Source organism: Arvicola amphibius, chromosome X, assembly GCF_903992535.2.
Source record: "Arvicola amphibius chromosome X, mArvAmp1.2, whole genome shotgun sequence".
NCBI lineage: Eukaryota > Metazoa > Chordata > Mammalia > Rodentia > Cricetidae > Arvicola > Arvicola amphibius.
Window position 1 is genome coordinate 4076241 of NC_052065.1, and position 24290 is coordinate 4100530.

The following is a 24290-nucleotide window of genomic DNA, read 5'->3' on the forward strand; positions in this document are numbered from 1 at the left end:
ATCCTTAAAGATAACAGTAAGAGAACCAGATTAAAAGCAAAGCAAAAAAGAAAAATAAATTATTTATAAAGCATTAAATGCTAAAACCAAACATAGAGGTAATAACAAACAAAACTCCCTAAGATCAAGGCAAAGGTAAGGCTGTATGGTGGGCATGTTGGAGATCAAACAACGTACTTAATGGTTCTGTGTATTTTGCTCTACTTTTCTGTGATGATTTTTTAACAAATTCTTTTATTTCTTTAAAAATAGTAACAGCCTAAGTTCAATAACTGCCTATGTAACATAGCTAACACAGAATACCTTCCTCATATGTGGACTACCATACCACAAATTTCTTCTTTTAAGGGCATTCATTTAAGGCTCCGGAGTTTCTGGTCTTCCATATTTTCTTATTGAAACACATATCTTAAGTTGGTTCTCTGCCCTTAGCAGGCCTTAAATTACTTTTTTCATGTATTCATTTTTTTTAATTTAAATTTTTAAAAATTTTATGTACCAGTCCCAATTCCCTCTCCCTCCACTTCTCCCATACCCCTCCCCCATCCACTCCTCAGAGGGGATAAGGCCTTCCACGGGGAGTCAATAAAGTCTGGTGTACCAAGTTGAGGCAGGACCAAGCCACTCCCTTCTGCATCAAAGATGAGTAAGGCATCCCACCATAGGGAATGGGCTCCAAAAAGTCAGCCCATGCACCTGGGGGGCAAGTCCTGGCTCCTTATAAACAACAAAAAAAGAGAAATGCTAGGTGAATCTCTTTGGGAATCAGTATCAGCCCTTTAAGCTTGCTTTGCTGAAATCAGGCGCTCCCTGAAAATTTCTCATCAAGTATAGCTCTGTACAAGAGGGCTGGGGCAGTCCATGGCATCCTTTGCTTCTTTGTGGCATTAGCAGTCCCTGAAGCTGTTGCTGCTTAAGTTTCCTCTCCAGTCTTGTGGCTGTTAAGGTAAATGAGCTCATCACAGCAGTGGAAGAGTTCACTGATCTTAATAGATTTCTTGGGCAGGAAAGGACAGTTCTAAGCTTTCTTAACAAAGGAAAGCATCCCTCCCCCCACATACTGCTTTCTGCTACTATCTATATTACTATCAGGAGAGGTAGATTTTCTTTGTCAAATAAAACCAGAAGTGGCAAACAATATTAAAATTCATTTTCTTATTGACATGCACATATATGCCAATATTTTAAAAAATATTTTTAGATTTATTAAATTTTATATGCATTAAACATTTTGTCTATGTTTATGTATGCCTACCACATATGAGCCTGGTGCCTAAGGAGGTTAGAAGAGATGTTGGAACCCTTGTAACTGGAGTTATGGATGGTTGTGAGCCACCATGTGGGTGCTAGGAACTGAATATTCTTTTCACAAATGAACAAGTGCTCTTAACCACTGGGCCATCTCTCCAGCCCATTCTGATATTTTTGTTTAATTAATTAATGTTTTGATATTTATTCATTTACTCATTTACTTATTTTGAAGTATATGTGTGTGTATAAATGGAGATAGAGACTGTTCTTTTATTTTCTGGCAACCCAGACCTGAATAACCATACAAACTGTAATGATTACAACACTGTTTGATCAACAGCTTAGGTAGGCATATTTCTAGCTAACTCTTATATCTTGAATTAACTCACTTTTATTAGACTGTGTATTGCCATGAGACTGTGGTTTACCAATAAGGTTCTGGCGTTTTTCTCTTTAGGCAGCTACATGGCATCTGCCTGGCTCTGCCTTCTTTCTCCCTGCATTCAGTTTAGTTTTTCTGCCTACTTATATTCTGTCCTGCCATAGGCCAAAGCAGATTCTTTATTAACTAATGACAATAAAAACATTCATAGCATACAGATGGGGAATCCTACATCATCTCCCCTTTTCTGTCTAAATATAAAGGAAGATTTTAACTTTAACATCAGAAAATTGCAAATAACAAAACAGGTATCAAGCAAGAATTACAGTTGCAATATTTCTTTGGGAGTCTAAAATTTCTTATCTAATTTATCTTTTATCATAACTAAGAAAAACTATAACTATCTGTTTTCAACTCCATTAAAGACCTCCGAAGGATATAATATTACCTAAGTAAATAGGAAGTACATTGTAAGCAACTTCCAAAACTCTAGAATTGACAGAGACATCTTGCTGCCTAGACAGTCACCCAGAGTTCTTCTGTACTGTTGGGGCATCCAATCTTTAGCTCACAGACCCATAGTATTCAGCAGACTTTTCCACAAAGCAGGAACTTTCAAAGACAGTTCTGCCTGTATTGGAAGTCTGTCAATCACTTTCTTCTGTGTCTTGCAGAATGTCTCACAGACTCTTTCATGGAGCAGGAACCCTGAAGGACTATCTCACTTTCTTTAGGCAACTTCAGCAGTCATCTTTCTGTGGGTCCTATATGTCCAGTTCATCCAGGATACCGTTAAGCAGTCCAGACAAGGGGAGTTTCTTGCCCAAATGCCTAGCCTTGTCATGTTGAAGACAAATTCCATAATGAGTTTCTTTGACGCCCGTCAGCATCTCTGAAGTAATTGGTGCTGCCAGAAGCAGACATGTCTCACTGTCAAGAAAAGTCTAAATTCTTAAAAACCTTTTAAATGTCATATTATGTAGATTTTTGAAGTGTTGAAGATTATCTATCTAACTGAAATATATCTCTGTATATCTAGAAAAGCTAGCTAACATAATTAAAAGTTTTATTATTATAGATGACTATCTATTTATCTGTATTTCTTAATTATACATTACATTTTTAAACAAGAGAAGAAATATATATTTTACCAATAGACCAAAATCCATACCAATGCAAAGTATTCATTTCTACATCATATCCTCCTTCTTTTTTATTCTTTTTTTTAGAAATTAACTGTGACCATTAATCATTTATAATTAATCATTTTAAAATGAAAATAATATTTATAAATAATCATTTTGGGGAATTTGGGCATAGTTTTTCTTCAAACGGCTTCCTGCTGTTTGTTGGGTGACGTACTTTTAGGGTTCAAGGAGACTTTTCAAGGAGTCCTGTTCTATCAAACCACATTAGCCTGGAAGGAATCCATAAGTTCTCATCTTCTGTGGAAAAGCAGAACCTCTTTTTCAACGTAACATATCCTAGATCCAAAATTTGAAGTCAAGATACTTTATGTTGGTTTAGCTTTGCAGCCCCAGAATCAAGTGTCTCTCCTCAGTTAAAAAATTCAAAGGGAACTCAATATTATGCATAATCCAGACTGTGTATTTTCCATTTTTATGTGACTTATTTGTTTTATATTAATTTTACTGTCTCTCTGAAGACTTTGTTTTTTACAACTATTTAATTCTTTTTATAAATGCCTATATTCTTTTCCCTCTTTCTCTCTCAAACCTATATATATATATATATATATATATATATATATATATATATATATATTTTTTAAACACACTAATTCCTTTAAAGATCTTTGATGTCTGAATTTGTCCTATTGTGTATCTGAAATCCTTTTCTGACAAGGAGCATTTTTAAAAAATGGTAAGCAGTATGGTTGCTGTAGCACTGGATGCTGACTCTGCCTCTCTCAGCCTTTCAACATGGTAGAGGTATGGTTTACCACCAGCTCTGTTAGCCATGTTTACTGCCCCAGCTCCAGGGACCCAGAAGGTCTATGTTGTCACCATTAAGCAACTTGCTGTATGCTGCTCACAAACCCCATAAATATTTTGGAGTAGAACCTCCCGAAATAGCTAGAGCCATTTGTGCCACCAATACAAACCAGGAAGCTGTCTCATAAAGGAGCCAAACAATTTTTGCTGCTAAAGCTGAGTTAGAAAACTTACTCTTAAAGGACTCATGGCCCTGCTCACCACCAGCAAGTAGAGCCTATCTGAAAAAACTGCAACTATGAAGAAGGTACAATTGTCTCTATTTTTGTGGGTCTAGAGGCCCTTTATTTTTAAGTTTTCTCAGACTTTATGTGGATATTCTTGCCAAATGTTTGGGTGCCATTTGTAAACGGAGAGTGTTCTTCATTTTCTGGCTATCCAGACGTGAATAATCACACAAAACTATATTAATTACACCACTGTTTGGCCAATGACTTAGGCATATTTCTAGCTAGTTCTTATATCCTAAATCAAACCATTTCTATTTATCTGTGTATCACCACAAGGCTGTGGCTTACCAGAAAGATTTTGAGATCTTTCTCCTTTAGCAGCTGCATGGTGTCTCCCTGACTCTGCCTTCTTTCTCCCTGCATTCAGTTTAGTTTTCCTGTCTACATATGTTCGACCCTTCCTGAGGCCAAAGCAGTTTCTTTATTAATCAATGGTCATAAAACATATTTATAACATACAGAGGCAAATCCCACATCGTGTGTATGTGGGGTGTGTGTATACACATGCAGTACCTTCAGGGACTGAGGTCAACTTGCAGAGTTGATTCTCTGCTTCAATCACTTCCATCGTGATGTGGGAGTCCCCTCTGTATGCTGTGAATGTTTTATTACCGTTGGTTAATGAATAAAGCTGTTTTGGCTAATGGCTTAGAAGAGCAAAGCCAGGCAGAAAATCCAAATAGAGATATAGAGAGAAAGTAGGCGGAGTCAAGGACATGCTATGTAGCTGCCTAAGGAGAAGGACATGCTGGAACATTACCCTGTAAGCCACAGACTCATGGTGATACACAGATTAATAGAAATAGGTTAATTTAAGATGTAAGAGTTACTTAATTAGAAGCTTGAGCTAATAGGCTGAACAGTGTTGTAATTAATATAGTTTCTGTGTGTTTATTCTGGTCTGGGCATCTGGGAAACAAAATGAATGAGCATTCTCAGCCTACACTATTGTGTGAGTCCCAGGGATTTCTGCTTAGCAGAAAGCACCTTTACCTGCAGTACCACCACACTGTTCCATGAATTGGATTTTTATGTTAATTTAAGTTATTCAAAATAACAAATACTGATTGAAATATTGATCAGTATTAAGAAATTTTGAGAAATGGAAAAAATAATATCATTCCCAATTCTGCCATACAGAGAGACAATGGTAGTAGTTTTCCTGGAAATTAAAGATAAACTGAAGTTAATGTGAAAGAGTTAAACAAGCAATTTTTTCCCTTAGGAGGTTTCTTGAAAGCAATAATAAAAATGTGAAGAGTGGGAAAGTTTGGATTATTAGATTGAAAAAAAAAACCTCACGTACTTTCATAACTGTAAGTTCAATCATCTTTTAAAACTTAAAAAAAAGAATTAAGAGAAATGATTAGGATACAAACCAAACCAGCCATTAGTAACTTTTAAATATTTTTATAAAACCTATCTTTTTTGTTTTTGTCTTTGTTTTTGTTTTTTGAGACAGGGTCTTATTTTGTATTCCTGGCTGTCCTGGAACTCACTATGCAGACTAGGCTGACCTTGAACTTACAGAGATCCACCTGCCTCTGCATCACAGGCACAAAGATATCTTTTTCAGAATTCATCTTGTGTAATATCTGATTGATAGGTAAGATGTGCCATAAAACAACAACTAATTTTTAGGTTTTTAGGCAAATTAGAGAGTATCATCAATAATTGACTAGTGCTATAATTCACTGTAAAATGAAAGAGATTGTACAAAGCTTAGAGGATCCATTGACTTTCTCATTTTGTCTAAATTATCTGATCACTAAAGATGTGGCATGTTGATCCTTATTCATATAACCATTTCTTTCCAGTCATACAACATAGTAATATGCTTCATTTTAAATTTTGTTTTTGTTTCGAGACGGAGTTTCTCTGGGTAACAGCCTAGCTGTCCTGGAACTAGCTCTTGTAGACCAGTCTGGCCTAGAACTCACAGAGATGCTCTGGCCTCTGCATCCTGAGTACTAAGATTAAAGATGTGTGCCACCACCACCCGGCTAAAACTTTTAAATTTTAAAATCCTTGTGAAATTTTGTTTACTTACATATTCGGTTACTGTTCTGTCTTCTTAATTAGAGGAGTCAGATATTTCATCTAATTAGCATTGAGCAATAGGTCTATTGCCCGTGCTCCTAATCATGCCATTAATATATATAATTTGGGAGTGTATTAACATATCTCTCAAGAAGTTTAATTTCATATCAAATTCTTCATCCCACTGGGATAACCATTGGCAGAGTACTTAGTGCTATCCCAACTACAGCTATGATGCTCTCCCCCTCCTTCCTCTCTGCTTAGGCTATATTAGATATTAGTCTTGGGAGGTATGAGGTTTAATTGTGAAACCATAGGCATGCTACTTCACCTAGGTTATTCTGTTTCTACCATACATGAAATTAGAGTATAGGATTAGAATGGCATGTTTCATTCTTTACCATTACTACGATTACTGTTACTCATGCAATGCACATTTTAGCAAATTGAATTATATTTGAAATACAATACACAAAACATCACACAGGGAAGTACACTTGTTAATGGAGCCCATTGTCAGAAAATGATGGGAATTCCAAACAGTTCCCCTTTGACTTCCTCTTTTGCCAATATATACTCATTTTGACATATTTTTTCCATACATTATCTTTGAGTTTGTCTCTGAGTTCTACAGGTACATTGTGTTTGTGTTTAGGCATGTGTGCGTGCGTGCGTGCGTGCATGCGTGCGTGCGTGCGTGTGTGTGTGTGTGTGTGTGTGTGTGTGTGTGTGTGTTGGATTACAGCTTTAGGAAAATGTCAGAAAAGATCTCAATATGAGCCAGGCAGTGGTGGTTCATGCCTTTAATCTGTTTGGAATTCCAGTTTCCCTAAATATGAGCTTCATAAACCCATTTTTCCTATATGTTCCTAGCCGTGTGTATAAGAAGTGTTTGACTACAATAGTGATGATTTGTCTTTCATTTTAGCAAAATCACCCACATTATCATGTGGAGCATACACTGTTGGGGAAAGAGCATAAGTGGAGAAACCATTTGGGATATTATATGTTAAATATGCACGGAAGTTTGTTTGACTCCATACAGAATGATATCTATGGGAGATAGCACTAGTTGATGTATGTGAATATATTTGGAAGAAGTCAGATCCAGCAGGCTTTGTTGAGGAATTAGGTGGGATATTTATGCATTAGTGTCTTGGAAATATTTACCAATCAGACTGGCAATACAGAGTGTAGGTATTCTAATATATAATGTGTAAAGTTCATCGATTTCCATGATGCCCACGCTCCTATCATAGCTAACATCAACCTACATTGTAACATCACTGCGTACACAGTTGGTAAAGATGTACACCATTAACTTCTCTGTGTCCTGTCACAGGAGGCCAGAAAACGAGAAGTAAACTGTGGTGTCAAAGTATCCCTGCTCGGCACCCGGAGAAATGGTGCAGTCCTCAAATAAACTGGGGAATACTGTAAATAGATGGAATTTAGAAAGGATTGAATGCCAGAATCTCAGTTTGGGACCACTAGGTAGAAGATGTATTCTTAGCCATTCACCTGGAGATGACAGCTAAGGAAGCAGGGTACGTGCTTCTGAAGTTCAGGCAAGACATCTTGAATAGAAACATGAACACGAAAGTCAAAAGCCTTGAAATGGTATTTAAGTCTGTGACACTAGAAAACTTGAGAGAGGTGAGAGCAAACAGTAAAGTCTGAGTTTGGGGGATTACAGGGCTAGAAGCCTTGAAAAGCAGTGGATATGGGAGTCAGAGGAAGACCAGTCAGAATTTAAGAGCTAAACTAGGTGAGTTTAGTGATCCGAAATCAATGTAAAGGAAATGTTTTAGGTAGAAATATTGGTAAATTATTTCAAATGCTACTACTATATCAGGAGAGATGATTATAGATCAGCTGTCATGAAAATCCACAGATATTAGAGGTTGGAACAGTTTTGAACCTACCTCACTGATTGATTGCTAATGACTCTTCTAATCTGAATGTTTTTTTGGAGTCTACTTCTGTGGGAATTCTTGAACATTTTTTCAACTGTGATATGTTTTAGTACTATCATTAAGCCTGGACATTGAGTCCCTGCTGTAGGCTTCCATGCCCAGTGCTTTGAATCTCTCTTCTCTCTCTCTCTCATCTCCTCTCTCATCTCCTCTTCCTCTCTCTCCTCTCTCTCTCTCTCCTCCCTCTAGCTCAGCCTCCCGCTCGTCTCTCTCATCTCTCCTTCTCATCTCTTCTCTCTCTCTCTCTCTCTCTCTGTGTGTGTGTGTGTGTGTTCCTGCCTTCATGGCAAGCACTTTACTAACTTTATTATTCCCAACCTTATAAACTTTCTAAAAGGCTGCCTGGTAGCCGGAACTTACTGGAATCAGCAGTCTGTTCTGGGGCAGATCAAGAATCAGATATTCTTTCTGCTCTCCTTCTGCTGGAGCATCCTTTGTAGCAATTACAGAATAAAGATGCAAGAAAAGACATGTTTGGAATATGAATTGTTCTGCATCTATTAATATCTGACAGAGGTGTTTATTATATCAGAAAATGAGTTATCATTCATATTTAACCACATACTTTGGCAGGAGTTGCGAGTATGGACATCATTGGTGGAACCGCTGGAAGTCAGTTTGCAGTGACAGCACTATGAAGGGGCAGGATCCTCAGTAAATATCATAACCGCCATTCGATAAAAGGTCTTACAAAGCTATAGGTAATAGGTCAATATTATTTTAATACAAATGATTCTGAGAAAATAATGTTCGCTAACTTTTTCTTATCAGATGTATGAAATTATCCAGGAATGGCACATTTTACCGCAAAGAACAGGAAAAGATGGCTTTACACTTACCTTGAAATAGATTTGCCAAGATACTACAAAAAATCTTATTGTGTCTTGTTTAGACAACAAATGGTAACTTCTAGACATCAGTTTCTATTGATGTTCTTCAGAAGCTGCCCACTTTCTTTTTTGAGATGAGGTCTCATTGGCCTGGAGCTGGCTGATGAAGCTGGTTTAGGTGGCCAGTAAGCCACAGGTATGCATCTGTCTCCAGGTCCTTGACATGAAGCTGTTTTTTTTTGGGGGGGGGGGTCTGCAGATTTAATGAAAGTCTTCATGCTTGTGTTGGTAGTGTTTTACCAATTGGTCTATCTTCCCAGCCCTTTGTTATATAATTCTAACCAAACTATTTATGTATTTGGATTCTAAAAATAATCTGTCTAGGACCCTGGAAAATATATCCTCAGAGGTCGCATGTATGCTAGGTGAAACTCTATTTGTGACCAAGCATTTGTACTTCCCACTCCTTCCCAGGAGACCATACTGCATTTTCAGTCCTTATATATGCCAATGCCAAACAAGCTTAGAACACTGGCTTTGACTGTCTTAAATTTGAAAATGCTATGACGCATAGCATTAATTTAATAGGTTGGAATATAGTCCGTTCTCTTGCCTATTGTTAAACTAGGAACATCTACTTCAATCTATCTGCTTCCTCATCTCTATATCACTTGTTCAGGCAGCCCTATTTATTGCAAAGCTTTTTTTCCTCATTAAGGTCTATTTATATCAGACCTTTAAAAATCAAAGGACCTTTATAAGATGCCATATGCATTAACACAAATTCTCGTTTGGAAACAAGCTGGTGGAATACAATATATAGCAATTTCTGTAGGTTTTATAAGATAAAACCATTGATGATAGTCTAACAATACAAACAGGCAAAATGGAACCATAGGTTAAATGTTAAACTTATTATATTCACTCGATAGACTATTACACAACCAATTTTTTAAGTGGGAGAAGTTATGCTATGTGACTTCTGAAGATAGATTATAATATGCTATACAGATCCCACTCACTTACTTTTAGGAGACAACTATACTTGGAAATTCAGTCATCACAGTTTGGGGAAGTCCAGGCCACAGGAAAAAGTCACATATGATGTTTCTACTAACAGCCTAAACTGGAGTCTCAGCCAGCAAGCAGCATGGATCAGGAGCCATTTGAGTGAGCAAGGCATCAGATGACTCCAGCCTCCAGTCATTGAAATGCCCCAGTTAGTACTGAGAGGAAGAGTCCAGCTGTCCCTCACAAGTCCTGCCAAAACTGCAGATTGTTAAACAAAATTAATCTTCTTGCTTTAAGTCACTAAATTTTGAGGTGACTTGTTATAGAGCATTAGTTTAGCTGAAGAAGACTACATGAAAACGAGGAAAATAGAGCTTAGGCTGGCAAAAGTGAAAAACTAGGAGTCGATGTGCAATAATGCCATCTAAATGATTCTATGCATGATTTGGAGACAAGAAGAAAGCATCTATATGCTCATGAAGCTTGTGTAAACGTGGCAATATCTTTAGATACTTTTGCTCATTATTTTCCCAAATTTTTACATACACACAGAGAAATAAAGCAGTTGTTACCTTTTACTGAGTTCCTTTTTTACTTACTGCTAATGCTTAAGAAATTATTAAAACAGTAAACCTTGTTGCTGTGGACTGACTCAGTCTCTCATTATGTACCAAAACATTCCCAGAAGTTCTTGTTGATCAACCAAGCAGACACTGAATGTATGGCAGACGTGATTGAAATGTATTCATTTATCATAAATTAAAGCTCTTAATTGGAAACAGACACCAAATGCAGACATTTCCCATCTGTTGTTGGTAATGTTAACATTAAAAATGTCAGTATGGTAAACTCATTAATTGCATATTCTTGGGACTGCTAAACCATTAACTTATATCTGAAAAGGCTCAGTCAGCTCATATTCTGACTACATACAAGATGAGAGGGGGCTAACCACACTGACAGATGACACTGGGAAATTTCTAAGATTGAAATGATATGAAAGCAAGATATATTTTCACACACTCATTTACATTTTCTCATGAACAAACCATTAGGGGTTTTCTTTCAAGACAGTCCAAATTTGGAACAAGGGACAAATTAAAAAAATCACTTGAATTAAGACTTTGAAGCTCTTTACTACAAAACTCATGAACCTTCACGGTCTAGCTATGAAAACAAAACTAACTTCAGAAATAACTAAGTCTGGACATTGGTCTTTGTTTTTGAATCCTGCTAGAAATTTAAATAGGGTCTACTCAAAGCATGGCTTCTTGACATCAGTATGATCCATGTGATAAGATGGTTGGAAATGCAGGATTTCAGTTCCATATTTCCTAAATCAAGATTCCTACAGTGAGGCCAAGGTACCTGCTTATTTATTAGTTCTGTGGGTGATTCCAATGTCCATTGATATTTGGCAAATACTGGTATAGCTTAGCTCCACCACACCCAGCAAAAGAAAAAAATTGGACCTAAACATACCACTAAAATTCAAAGAACTGAAGGGATCAATGTGGGCTCTGCGTAGATCTCTGTATTTTTTTGTTGTTGTTGTTGTTTTTGACAGCAATGAGTTTCATTTGTGTGCCGTAACCGAGGAAGGACACAGGCATATCTAGACTCTTCGGCATTCCTGATCTACTGAGACATATTTTGGTACCTTTGCCCCTCTTCACTTATCCATACAAGGTAGAGTGATGTCCTTGGGTATAGCCATACAGTGATAACAGAGTACAGTGTGTTATATGGCAAACTTCTGTGATGGGTTTGGTGTATGCTTGCTTTCCTCACCTCCTTTCTGCTCATTCCCTCATACCCATCTTGCTTCTATCTTGTATTCCAAATTCATCCTTCCTAGTATCAATTACCTCTTAATTTTCAGGCCTTCTCTAGGTCCCTCATAGGTAAGCAGGCACTCAATTCTGTCTAAATCCTGACAAAATATAACTTTTTAATTCTTTCTGTTTTTATGTCCTACTTACTTCAAAGCAGTAATTGATTGTTAAATAAAACTGTGATTGAACATTCAGAAAAGTTTTGTTTTAAATGCACTTTATTGGGAATTGATATTCATACAATCAAATGTGCCAACTCCAATACCAAGTTCAATGAAAGTGGACATATGTTAGCTTATGTAACCAAAATCACAATGAACATATCGGCATTTTCTCTCATGCCTCTTTACAATTAATCCTCCCCTGACACGAGGCAACCACTGATGTGTTTCTATTATTGATTAGATCCTCCTTTTCTAGAATTTTGTTTAAATAGAACAGGCAATATACAACCTTTTACATCTGAATTCTTTCCCTTAAAAGCAGTGTTTTTGGCATTTATTTATGACATACCATTTCATCGTGTGTACCAGTTCATTGCATGTATTGACCATGATTTACTTCGTGATAGATACTTGGGTCACTGATGGATTTTTTTTGCTATCATGAGAGAATTCTCATGTTCATAACACCTGTTATTTTCTGGTATGAATTAAAGTATACTGAGGCTGACATCTGAATAATACCCTATATTTCCAGTGGTGAATGTTACAAAAACAATGATGGGGGGATATGGGTGGGCCATTCAAATTCAAAGGAAGGAATTGAAGGGATTAATTTGGGCTCTGCATAGATCTCTGGTTTTGACAGCAATGAGTTTCATTTGTGTGCTGTAGCTGAGGAAGGACACAGACGTATCTAGACTCTTCGGCATTCCTGAGCTACTGAGACACAGCCAAAGACTGTGTCTCAGTACTTTTTTCCTCAGAGTGTTGCACCCACATTTGTCTAATGTGATGTTCAAATATTAATGCAGTCCCACTGGCAAACATATGTAAGTCCAAATGAAATGCCAAAGGTTTCTAATGACTGTTAACACACTCATTTCAGTGGGCCGGTTCGTTTTTTTTTTTTTAAAAAAAAAAAAAAAAAACACCTCCTCCTTCCTGAGCTATTCAATTGTTTATTGTGAATGTACACACTTGGACTGCAGAGTATCTTTTTATTTGTCAAAACTGAGTCATCAAGCTGTTGTTTGGCAAAGGTTTTGAGAACTTTAGTTCAAAATTACTCACTTTTTAAAGTACGTGCTTAAATTTTTAAAACTCGAGATTATGTACTCCTAAACTGGAGAGCTTTCAAGTACCGAGAACTTTGGGAAGAAGGGAAGAAAATCTATAATATTTTTATTCTTTATCTTTTTATTTTTGGATAAGAGACAGCAGAGCTCACGGGAAATGGATGTCCTGGGAAAACTTTATCACATAAGCATTTGCGAAGCTGTAGAGTGACCCATCTGAATTCATTACTAGATTTATTTCTTTATTGATTTTCCTTTGGGAGGTGGTCTCAGTTTGCAATCCTACCAGGAAAAGACTGTGTCAATTGTTCAAGGTCATATAGTGTGAGAGAAAATCCGGAAGCCATAACAGGAGAGTGAGAATTGAAGCAGAGAAGGGAAAGAAGTGGATGCAGGGTTCTTTTTTTTTGATTTTGTATTTTATTTTATTTTATTTTATTTTTATTTTTTTATTTGTTTTTTCTTTCTCATGGTTTATTTTTTTTTATATTTAAAAATTTCCATCTCCTTCCCTCCTCCTCCCCCCTCCCTCTGCTCCTCCTCCCCCTTCCCGCCCCTCCTTCTCCCCCTTCCCTCCCCTTCCCTCCACCCATACCTCCCCTCCCTCCCTCTTTTGGCCACGGAGCCATCAGGGTTCCCCACTCTATGCTAAGTCCAAGGTCCTCCCAACTCCCCCCAGGTCCAGGAAGGTGATCGACCAAGCTGAGAAGGCTCCCACAGAGCCCGTCCATGCAGAAGAATCAGAGCCCAGCACCATTGTCCTTTGCTTCTCAGTCAGCCCCCACTGTTGGCCACATTCAGAGAGACGGGTTTGGTCGCATGATCCATCAGTCCCATTCCAACTGGAGTTGGTGATCTCCCTTTAGTTCTGTCCCACCGTCTCCATGAGTGAACGCACCCCTCACGTTCCTGACTTTCTCCCTCATGTTCTCGCTCCTTCTGCTCCTCATCAGGACCTTGGGAGCTCAGTCCAGTGCTCCAATGTGGGGCTCAGTCACCTTCCCCATCTGTCTGAACACATTGAGCTTAATAGAGGAGAAAATGGGAAGTACTCTACAACAAATGGGCACAGGGAACCGTTTCCTGCGCATAACCCCAGCTGCACAGACATTAAGGATGCAGGGTTCTTAATCAAACAAGTTGTCGTTAGAGAACTGTGGTGTTCACATCCACTCAGGAGCCAATGTAGAATAATCCTCTGTGCTGTCTACTCTCTATTCCACCCCCATAGAGCAAAGAAGCTAGGTCATTTTCCCGCTCTTGTTTGTCACTGGCTAGGCCTTGACACTCACAGAAAATATGTGCTAAAGGCCAGTATTCTGAACACCAATCACATCTGTTACAGAGCTCATTGTCTCTTGTGTAGGTTCTTTTCAACTTCAAAATGAGCAATGCTAAAAAGAGTCACCCAATAAATGTTAGCACACATATTTCCAAGTGTCATTTAGCACTCATGCTGTACTGATCTTGTTTTTTTTTTCCTTTTTTTCCAGTTTATTTATTTTTTATTAAAAATTGCCATCTCCTCCCCTCCTCCTCCCCCTTCCCTCCCCTCCCCCTCCACCCACACCCCCACTCCCTCCCTCTTGAGGCCAAACAGCCATCAGGGTTCTCTACACTATGTTGAGACCAAGGTCTTCCCAACTCCCCCCAGGTCCAGGAAGGTGAGCAACCAAACTGACAAGGCTCACACAGAGCCCGTCCATGTCGTAGAGACCAAGCCCATCGCCATTGTCCTTGGCTCCTCGGTCAGCCTCCACCATCAGCCACCCTCAGAGAGTCTGATTTGGTTGCATGTTCCATCAGTCCCATTCCAAGTGGACTTGGTGGTCTCCCATTAGTTCTGTCCAGCCGTCTCAGTGGGTGAACGCATCCCTCATGGTTCTGACTTTCTTTCTCATGATCTCTCTCCTTCCGCTCCTCATCAGAACTTTGGGAGCTCAGTCCGGTGCTCCAATGTGGGGCTCTGTCTCTATCTCCATCCATCGCCAGGTGAAGGTTAAGGCTCACAGTGAGCCCGTCCATGCTGTAGAGTTCACATTCATTGCCGTTGTCCTTGGTTTCTCAGTCCTCCTCCACCGTCAGCCACATTCAGAGAGCCCGGTTTGGTCCCCTGTTCCATCAGTTCCATTCCAACTGGACTTGGTGGTCTCCCGTTAGATCTGTCCCACCGTCTCAATGGGTAAACGCATTCCTCACAGTCCTGACTTCCTTGCTCATGATCTCCCTCCTTTTGCTCCTCATCGGGACCTTGGGAGCTCAGTCAGGTGCTCCTATGTGGGGCTCTGTCATTTTCTCCATCCAGTGCCAGGTGAAGGTTCTATGGTGATATGCAAGATATTCATGAGTATGGCAATAGGATCTGGACATTTCTGGCACCCTCTCCTCAGCTGCCCAAGGACCTAGCTGGGGGCGTCTTCCTGGACACCTGGGAACCCCTCTAGAGTCAAGCCTCTGCCAACCCTAGAATGGCTCCCTTAAGTAAGATATATAATTCCTTGTTCCCATATCCACCCTTCCTATATCCCAACCATCCTATTCCCCCAAGCTCTTCCCATCCTGCACTTCACACTTTTCTCTCCCCATCCCCCCTCCCCCCATCCCACCCCACCCCTATGTTCCCATTTTTTGTCCTGCAATCTTGTCTACTTCCAGTATCCAGGAGGATAACTATATGTTTTTCTTTGGGTTCACCTTCTTATATAGCTTCTCTAGGATTTTTACGAATTATAGGCTCGATGTCCTTTATTTATGGCTAGAACCCAATTATGAGTGAGTACATCCCATGTTCATCTTTTTGGGCCTGCGTTACCTCACTCAGGATGGTGTTTTCTATTTCCCTCCATTTGCATGCAAAATTCAAGATGTCATTGTTTCTTACCGCTGAGTAGTATTCTAGCATGTATATATTCCACACTTTCTTCAACCATTCTTCCACTGAAGGGCATCTAGGTTGTTTCCAGGTTCTGGCTATTACAAATAATGCTGCTATAAACATAGTTGAACAGATGCTTTTGTAATATCATTGGGCATCTCTTGGGTAAATTCCCAAGAGTGGGATTGCTGGGTCCTGGGGTAGGTGGATCCCAAATTTCCTGAGAAACCTCCACACTGCTTTCCAAAGCGGTTGCACAAGTTTGCATTCCCACCAGCAATGGATGAGTGTACCCCTTACTCCACATCCTCTCCAGCAAAGGCTATCATTGGTGTTTTTGATTTTAGCCATTCTGACAGATGTAAGATGGTATCTTAACGTTGTTTTGATTTGCATTTCCCTGATTGCTAAGGAGGTTGAGCATGCCCTTAAGTGTCTTTTGGCCATTCGAACTTCTTCTGTTGAGAATTCTCTGTTGAGTTCAGTGCCCCATTTTTTAATTGGGTTCATTAGCATTTTAAAGTCTAGTCTCTTGAGTTCCTTATATATTTTGGAGATCAGACCTTTGTCTGTTGTGGGGTTGGTGAAGATCTTTTCCCAGTCAGTAGGCTGCCTTTTTGTCTTAGTGACAGTGTCCTTTGCTTTACAGAAGCTGCTCAGCTTCAGGAGGTCCCATTTATTCAATGTTGCCCTTAATGTCTGTGCTGCTGGGGCTATATGTAGGAAGTAGTCTCCTGTGCCCAAATGTTGTAGAGTACTTCCCACTTTCTCCTCTAACAGGTTCAGTGTGTTCAGATTGATATTGAGGTCTTTAATCCATTTGGACTTGAGTTTTGTGCATGGTGATAGACACGGATCTACTTTCATTCTTCTACAGGTTGACATCCAGTTATGCCAGCACCATTTGTTGAAGATGCTTTCTTTCTTCCATTGTGTGCTTTTAGCTCCTTTATCAAAAATCAGGTGTTCATAGGTTTGTGGGTTAAGATCTAGGTCTTCTATTCGATTCCATTGGTCGACTTCTCTATTTTTATGCCAATACCAAGCTGTTTTCAATACTGTAGCTCTGTAATAGAGTTTGAAGTCAGGGATGGTAATGCCTCCAGAAGTTCCTTTATTGTATAAGATTGTTTTGGCTATCCTGGGTTTCTTGTTCTTCCATATAAAGTTGATTATTGTCCTCTCAAGATCTGTGAAGAATTTTGATGGGATCTTTAAGGGGATTGCATTAAATCTATAGATTGCCTTTGGTAGTATTGCCATTTTTACTATGTTGATCCTCCCAATCCAAGAGCAAGGGAGATCCTTCCATTTTCTGGTATCCTCTTCAATTTCTTTCTTCAAAGACTTAAAGTTCTTGTCAAATAGGTCTTTCACTTCCTTGGTTAGAGTTACCCCAAGATATTTTATGCTTGTACTGATCTTGTTAAATAGGTATATAATCATTGTTCTGCTCTAAGAGTTACATAATTCAAAATTAGTCCCTTTAAGATCATAATACAGAAACAAAGATCACAAATGTAACTCAACATTTCTTTTATTTCTGCTGTGGAAAAACAATATATATTCTAAATTACTTCCTACATGACTAATCAGCTCTATTGAATTCTGTTTGTAAACAAAGGAACAAATCACTATTATTTAGAACAAAGGATCTGCTTAAGATCTAGAATCTACATTAGAAAAACAGCTTTGAAATATGCATTCTTATAAAATTGAGTGGAAATGACATAAAAATATTGGGATAATAATTATTGTATAGCTGCATAAAGTTTAACAAAGTTTTCAAGAGCAAGTCAGCATATAGAGACAACTTTCATCCTCAACCTGTGCTATTTTTAACACTGATTGTTTGAACTATTTAAGGAAAGGATTTTATGCAAGAAGTATTTGTGAGACTAAGTGAGGCAATGCGATCAGCAAATTGCAATGTATTAAAATTCTCTGCCTACTCCATATTTAGGGAACTTAGCTATCTGGATAAAAACAAAATCATAAACAATAGCAAAAATGCCCTGACATTTGATTTTTTATTTTTATCACACTTAATGCAAGATGTCACAGATGTCACGAAATCAGGAATGACTTTTAGAATTTCTAGCAAAGACCTTTTGCTCTAGCTACTTTACTGTAGTTCATGACCACTATCTCTTAAAAAACAAAATCACTTCTAGGTCTATATGAACAACTTTTCTTTTTGATGCTTTTCACTTTTGATTTCTCACTGTTGACATACATATGACTGTATATTTATTTTATCTTTAAGACAGTAAAATTATTTATTGCTCTGTCAATGGTTTCTAACGGGTCTGGAAGTCCTTATGTCTCAACACAATCAAAGAACAAATATGATCATTCAAATACCTGTAGAGACATGTCACCCAATTTAAAATACAAAGAACAAAACAACAGTAAAATGTTACAATCTAGATTTATTTTCTAATTTTAAATACTTCATTATTTTATGTGTATGTTTTGTCTGCATGTTGGTTTCTGTACCACATGCAGGCAGTTCTTGGAGAAACAGGGAAGGGTGGCATCATATTCCCCTGGGAATGGAGTTATAGACTGTTGTGAGGTATCATGTGGGTGCTAGAAAATGAACTCTGGTTCTTTGGAAGAGTAGTCATTGTTCTCCAGCCTTCACAATATAGATTTAAATTTTATTACTGTTTTTATAAGATCATAGCTAGAACTGGTAGATGGAATTGCATGAAATTACAAAGCTTCTTCTGTGCTACAGAGGAAATAATCAGTAAAATGAGGCAGAATAGAAGAAAATTTTACCAGCTCTTCATTTGACATGGGATTAATGTCTAGACTATACAACAATATAAAAAATTTAAACACTAAAAGAGCAAATAATCTAAATAATAGTGGAAAAACATACAGCTGTCAAAGGTTAAAAAGCAGGTGGTCAATCTATATCTATCTATATATCTATATATCTATATATCTATATCTATATCTATATCTATATCTATATCTATCTATACCTATACCTATCTATCTATCTATCTATCTATCTATCTATCTATCTATCTATCTATCTATCTATATCTATATATGAAAAAAGGGTTCAACACCTTTGGCAGTCAGTGACATGCAATTCAAAATACACTGAGGTTCCATCTTGCCTGTCAGAAAGGCTATTATTATAAAGAAGACAACAAATGCTGGCCAGGCTTCATGCACTGTTGGTGGGAATATAAGTTTATCCAGTGACTAGGAAAGTAAGATCTACATGGAGATTCCTCCAAAAACAACACTAGGGCTGGAGAGATGGCTGAGCATGGAAGGGAGCTTATGGCTCTCCGAGGAGCAGAGTGAGGCAGCTCACAATTACCTGTAACTTCAGCTCCAGGGGATCTGATTTCTTTAGCCTCCATAGGCACTGCATTAACATGCACATATCGATTCACAGATGCACACACATACACATAATGCAAAATTTAGAAAACCTAAGTGCTCTAGGATGAGATTTTCTTAACAACCTTATAAGCAGAGCAGATACAAATACGTGTTCAATTTTGGATGAACTAGAATCACACTGTCTGTGACATCTAATAAAATTGTTGTTTCAACTATTGCAAGTTATGAGAATTTTCTTTGTTCATAAACCCAAATCTACAAAACCATCATATAGTGCTTTCTCACATAAAGCATAACTATACTGCGAATAGACTGTATCATTCCCTTAGATCCCTATAACTTCCTTATGTTTTACTTCCAATGGTTTGAACTTGTACTCTTTGGTGGCGTATCCATCTATCAGGCTACTGGAATTACTTCACCAATGTAAGGGAGAGCTAGAATGCCCAGTGTTGTGTGTGCTCTTCGATATCCCTGTCGCCAAAGAGTGATTCACAAAGAGAATGCGCTGAAAACCCAGCTACATTAGCCTCAACATGGGACAAACTCTGAAATAAAAAGGTCTCATGTGACCAGGCTGAGACTGAGCCATCATTTGAATCATTCCCCTGCCTCCGGTTCCTATCCTCCTCTCCCCAGTCTTTTATCAGTTGTTTTTCTAGAAAGTCTTCTTTCAATAAATCAATGGCATACAGATTTTCCCCAAGCTTCAGCTCTCAAGCAGTGCTATGGCTAGAAATAAAAGACAAGGCAAGAACATGAGCCGTGTATATAATTTTAAATCTTCTATCGGTCACAGCAAAAGATAGAAGAAGGGCTGCAGTGATGGCTCCATGGGTATTATGTGCAAGTTGTGTTTGTTGTGCAAGTATGAAGACCTGAGCTCCCTAGCACCCATGTCAAAAACAGGGCCCAGCAGTCCGTGTCTGTAATCCCAGTATTGGAAGGTGGAAACAGGAGAACCCCAAGGCTGACTGACTAGCCAGTCTAGGCAAATCGGCAAGCTCCAAGTTCAGTAAGAAAATCTGTCTCAAAACATAAGGTGGAGAGTGATAGAGAGAGAGAGAGAGAGAGAGAGAGAGAGAGAGAGAGAGAGATTTTCTATCATCCTCTGGCCCCCTCAAGTGTGTGCACATAGGCACCTGCATGCACACATGCACAAGTGAAAAGTAAAAAAAGAGGAATTAATTAATTTCAATAGTATATTTAATTTAACCTTGTGTATAAAATGTCATTCAATATAGGACCAAATAAAATCATCAATAGAATATTTTACATTTTCTTCATATTGTATCTTCAAAATCGGGTATGTATGGCCATGTAGGGACAGAGGAAATAGGAGGTAAAGCCACATTTCACTGTTTACTAGCTGTATGTGTTGAGTGACCACAATTTTATACAACATAGATTTGGAGGATCTAAATTAGAAATAAGTTACCATATTTCATTTAACTGGTGTCTTATTAGTGACCTGCTAAATATTTGAGGGTCTATCATATTTGTAAGATTATTTTTATGATAAAACCCTCAAGATTGTTTTTAGACATCAAATTGTCATTTAGGGCAGTTGTCAGTGTCTCAAGATACATTGAGTGTCTTGGTTACTGTTCTATTGCTGTGATAAGACACCATTACCAAGGCAATTTATAAAAGAAAACATTTGTGTGGGGGCTTCCTTACAGTTTCAGAGGGTGAGTCCATGACCATCACTATGGGAGGCATGACAGCAGGCAGGCAGGTGTGGTGTTGGGGTAGTAGCTGAGAACTTACAGATCTGCAGGCAGGAGAAATACAGAGAAAAGAGAAAGAGAGAGAGAGAGACAAAGACAGACTGGGCATAGCATTGGCTTTTGAAACTTCAAAACCTATCTGCAGTGACACTTCTCCAAAAAGACCACACCTCCTAATTCTTCCTGTATTAGCCTTTAGAGGACACTCTCATTCTCATTCAAACCCCACACCGAGCCTTGTTAGCTTTGCTCATATTTGTAAATCTGATAATGAATGTTCAAACTTTAAATATCACTTCACCTTCAGCAAACAGAGAAACAGGCTTCCCTTTCTTTTCTCCTTCTCATTAACCTTGAAGGCAATAGATTGATAGGAACTTCCTATTGCAGCTCTTATCTGAGGTATGAAAGACTCCCGCACATACATAAATATTTAATATTACAGCACATAAAATATAATTCTACACTGTACCCTCATCCTCTATTAAATTACATTAGGGACTAATCTAAGAATAGTCTACAGGACATTTTCATTGATTCCTATACCCCAGCATACCTGTAGTCTGATTTTCAAAGAGAAGATTAAGGAAACTAGAGGCAGTTACAGTTGAACAAAAATCGGAGCCATACTAAAAAGAAATTCTGTCATGTAATACATTACAAATGCTCTAATTTCATGGGCTATTTGCCAACATTACCTGTTTGGGAAGGGATTTTTCTCAAGGTCCATATAGATATTGATTTTTTAAAATAAGGAAGATAGCTAAATGAACTTAAAGTAGCTTGCAAAAACAATCTCCTGGGATCTAGGTTGTTTATGAGTCATTTTGCAATAAAAGTGAAATAATTTGTCATGACTCAGAATTGATAAGTGAGGCCCAATGATGGGTAGAGATGCCCTATTCCTGATATAAAGGATACCATTTTATCATATGCTCGAGAAACCTGATTTGGGTATGTCTAAACATTTAACCCTTTAATTTGAAAAAAAAAACCTATCCACTGGATATTGTTCTTTAGGGAAGATTTTGTAACTATATTATCATATAGGATCACATTTTCCTGTTTGCTTTATTTCAGAGAACCTCTTGGATTATGGGCATGAGCCACCACACTTGGCCATCAATATAGTTCTCAAAACTAGTTATTTCACTGACTCAGCTGAAAAGCCATTCACTCTGCATTCCTACACTTAAAAGGCATGTAGGTTAAAGAAACTTCTTTAATGTAATAAGATGACAAAGCATGGCATTTCAAATAAAGATGTTCATGCTATGTTAGTACATTTTGCCCTATTCTTATATACCTCTTACAGCTCATGTCTGAGATACAGGGGCCAGGATTTTCTCATGTTAAAATAGAATTAAAGAATAGGCCTTAAGTGTTCTAAAAATAAAGTCCTTCTAATACTACCATTTTCACCTGAAAAAATTCTCTTTAGTTTAAGAAGAAAATAAAAGACCAAGCATTTATGAGTTGCCTTAATGTAGTATAAACTAAAAGCTCATTTAAAATATATAACACACAAATATACTCACATCTAGTCTATGGCATCAAGCATATGTCTGAACTTTATCATTTCAAGTAGCAAAAGATTTTACTTAAATTTCTGGCTGTGTCATGATAACCAGGATCACAGCTCCCTCAGTTTTTATTCCTAGGGCAGAGTATTATGTTTAATCTTGGGGTTTCTTTTTGAGGGTTCATTTTATGGGGCTGCTCTTATGTTAAGACCTGTATCAGAGAGTCTCATGAAAAAGAAAATACAAACAATATTGGACATTTCAAATAAGACGAATTCAATTTCGGGAGTTTTCCCACAGAATTGATCAACATGCAAGGAAGCAAACAAGGGAGGGGGAGCTAACTCAAGAGATTTCTGCTGAGGAATGGCAGTGTTAGTAGAGGATGGAAGTGGTACTGCCTGCTAGAGGTCAGGAGTCATAGAAATCCAGCAGAGACTGTAAACAGGTTATTGATGGCCATCCGTGATTGGGACATAAGGGACTAGGGAGTGAGAAAATTGCTGATAGGACCCAGAACCACAGAAGGAAAAAAATTAGCTGCTGCCAAAGGAAATGAACAAACTAGAAAAAGAATGGGAACTTTCCTCCCTCCTTTAACACCCAAGCCTCTACCACTATCTCCAGCTAGATAGCTTCTTGTGTTGGAAAGTAATTGACAAGAAACATGTCTAGAGAAAAATGAAAAGAAATCTGGAGCCAAAGATGAAAAGAGAAGAATATGTGGCAGCCTCTTGTTTCTTGAATGATTTTTCAAACCCCACTGTCATTTTCTGTAGCCGTTTCCATGTGATTATTGGGGGGGGTAGCATATAGGAAACTCAGCTACAACACAGTTCAGTAATAAATATTGACTGTTTCATTTTTTAAATAGAATTATAATTTAGAAAGAATAAAGCAAACTGCATTGAAAAGTAGAAGGTAGACTTTAAGTTTTAGAATTTCCCTTAATTTTGTGTATAGAAGATGACTAGACTCTCACAGTCATTTCTCTATATGTGATTGCCACACAATTAAACCACATAACAAAGGTATTTCATACATTGCTTTCAGGTGAGAGCTTATTGCTTTACTGATGACCTTCACCAAGATCTTCGTTTCCTGGCAGATTGGTTTCCTCCAAACTTCACAACGACCTGTTCCAGTTCAGCCTGACCTTTACTTTCCTCAGATTGAGCTATTACACAGTGAACCACTGCTGAATTACCCCTATTGGGTTTGGGAGTTTTTCTTTGCCTTAACTTCTTTTATACACATTATCATTCAGCATTTAATTGGAACAGCCAGAAATGAAGACAAGGCAGATTTTCTTTTTTCTTTTTTGAAAAACATGCTAACATGAGGAGGTGCCTGGCTGGAATAACATGAAGAACAAATCTGCTATCCCCTATTCTTGAACTTCATCACAGCTCAGAAACCTTGGGTTAGCTTAATTTTTTATAACATTAAAGTTCAATGTTCAAAGTAAAAGTGTGCAAATGCACTAGTGAATACAGAGGCAGCAGTTCTGATTTTATTACAGTCTTGGAAATCACAGAATGTCACTTTTGATATGTTCTACTAGCCAAAGCAGTCAGAAATCAGCATCTACCTCGTGATGGGGAAAGTCACAAGGTTACAGTATACTAAATTATGTAAGATAAAAGGTATTGTTGCCATTATCTTTGGAAAATAAAAATTTGCCATGACCTCATTCCCATGGAGATTAGAATTACTGGGGCATTCAAGTATTATAACAGACATACAGAAGAATGATTTCAGCTGATAAAGGAAAACACTATTGTTAAAAAGTACAAATAAAAGAATCTGGCTCAAGATTTTTAGCACAGAATTCTACCAGACTTTTAAAGAACAGTTAGCAGCAATACTCCTCAAAATATTCCACAAAATAGAAACAGAAGGAACACTGCCAGATTTATTGTATGAGGCCAGTCATCCTGATACCCAAACCATACAAATACTCAACAAAGAACTAGAATT

The 24290-nt window shown here is 38.0% G+C and overlaps 1 long non-coding RNA gene across 1 annotated transcript in view; it reads left to right on the forward strand.

The window, feature by feature from the left end:
- The window catches only part of LOC119805137, a 54323-nt gene extending 30632 nt beyond the window's left edge, over positions 1–23691 (forward strand). The window contains exon 3 of the long non-coding RNA XR_005283873.1: positions 23364–23691. This is a non-coding gene — a long non-coding RNA (uncharacterized LOC119805137). The remainder of the gene's footprint in view (positions 1–23363) is intronic.
- The last annotated feature ends 599 nt before the right edge of the window (positions 23692–24290 follow it).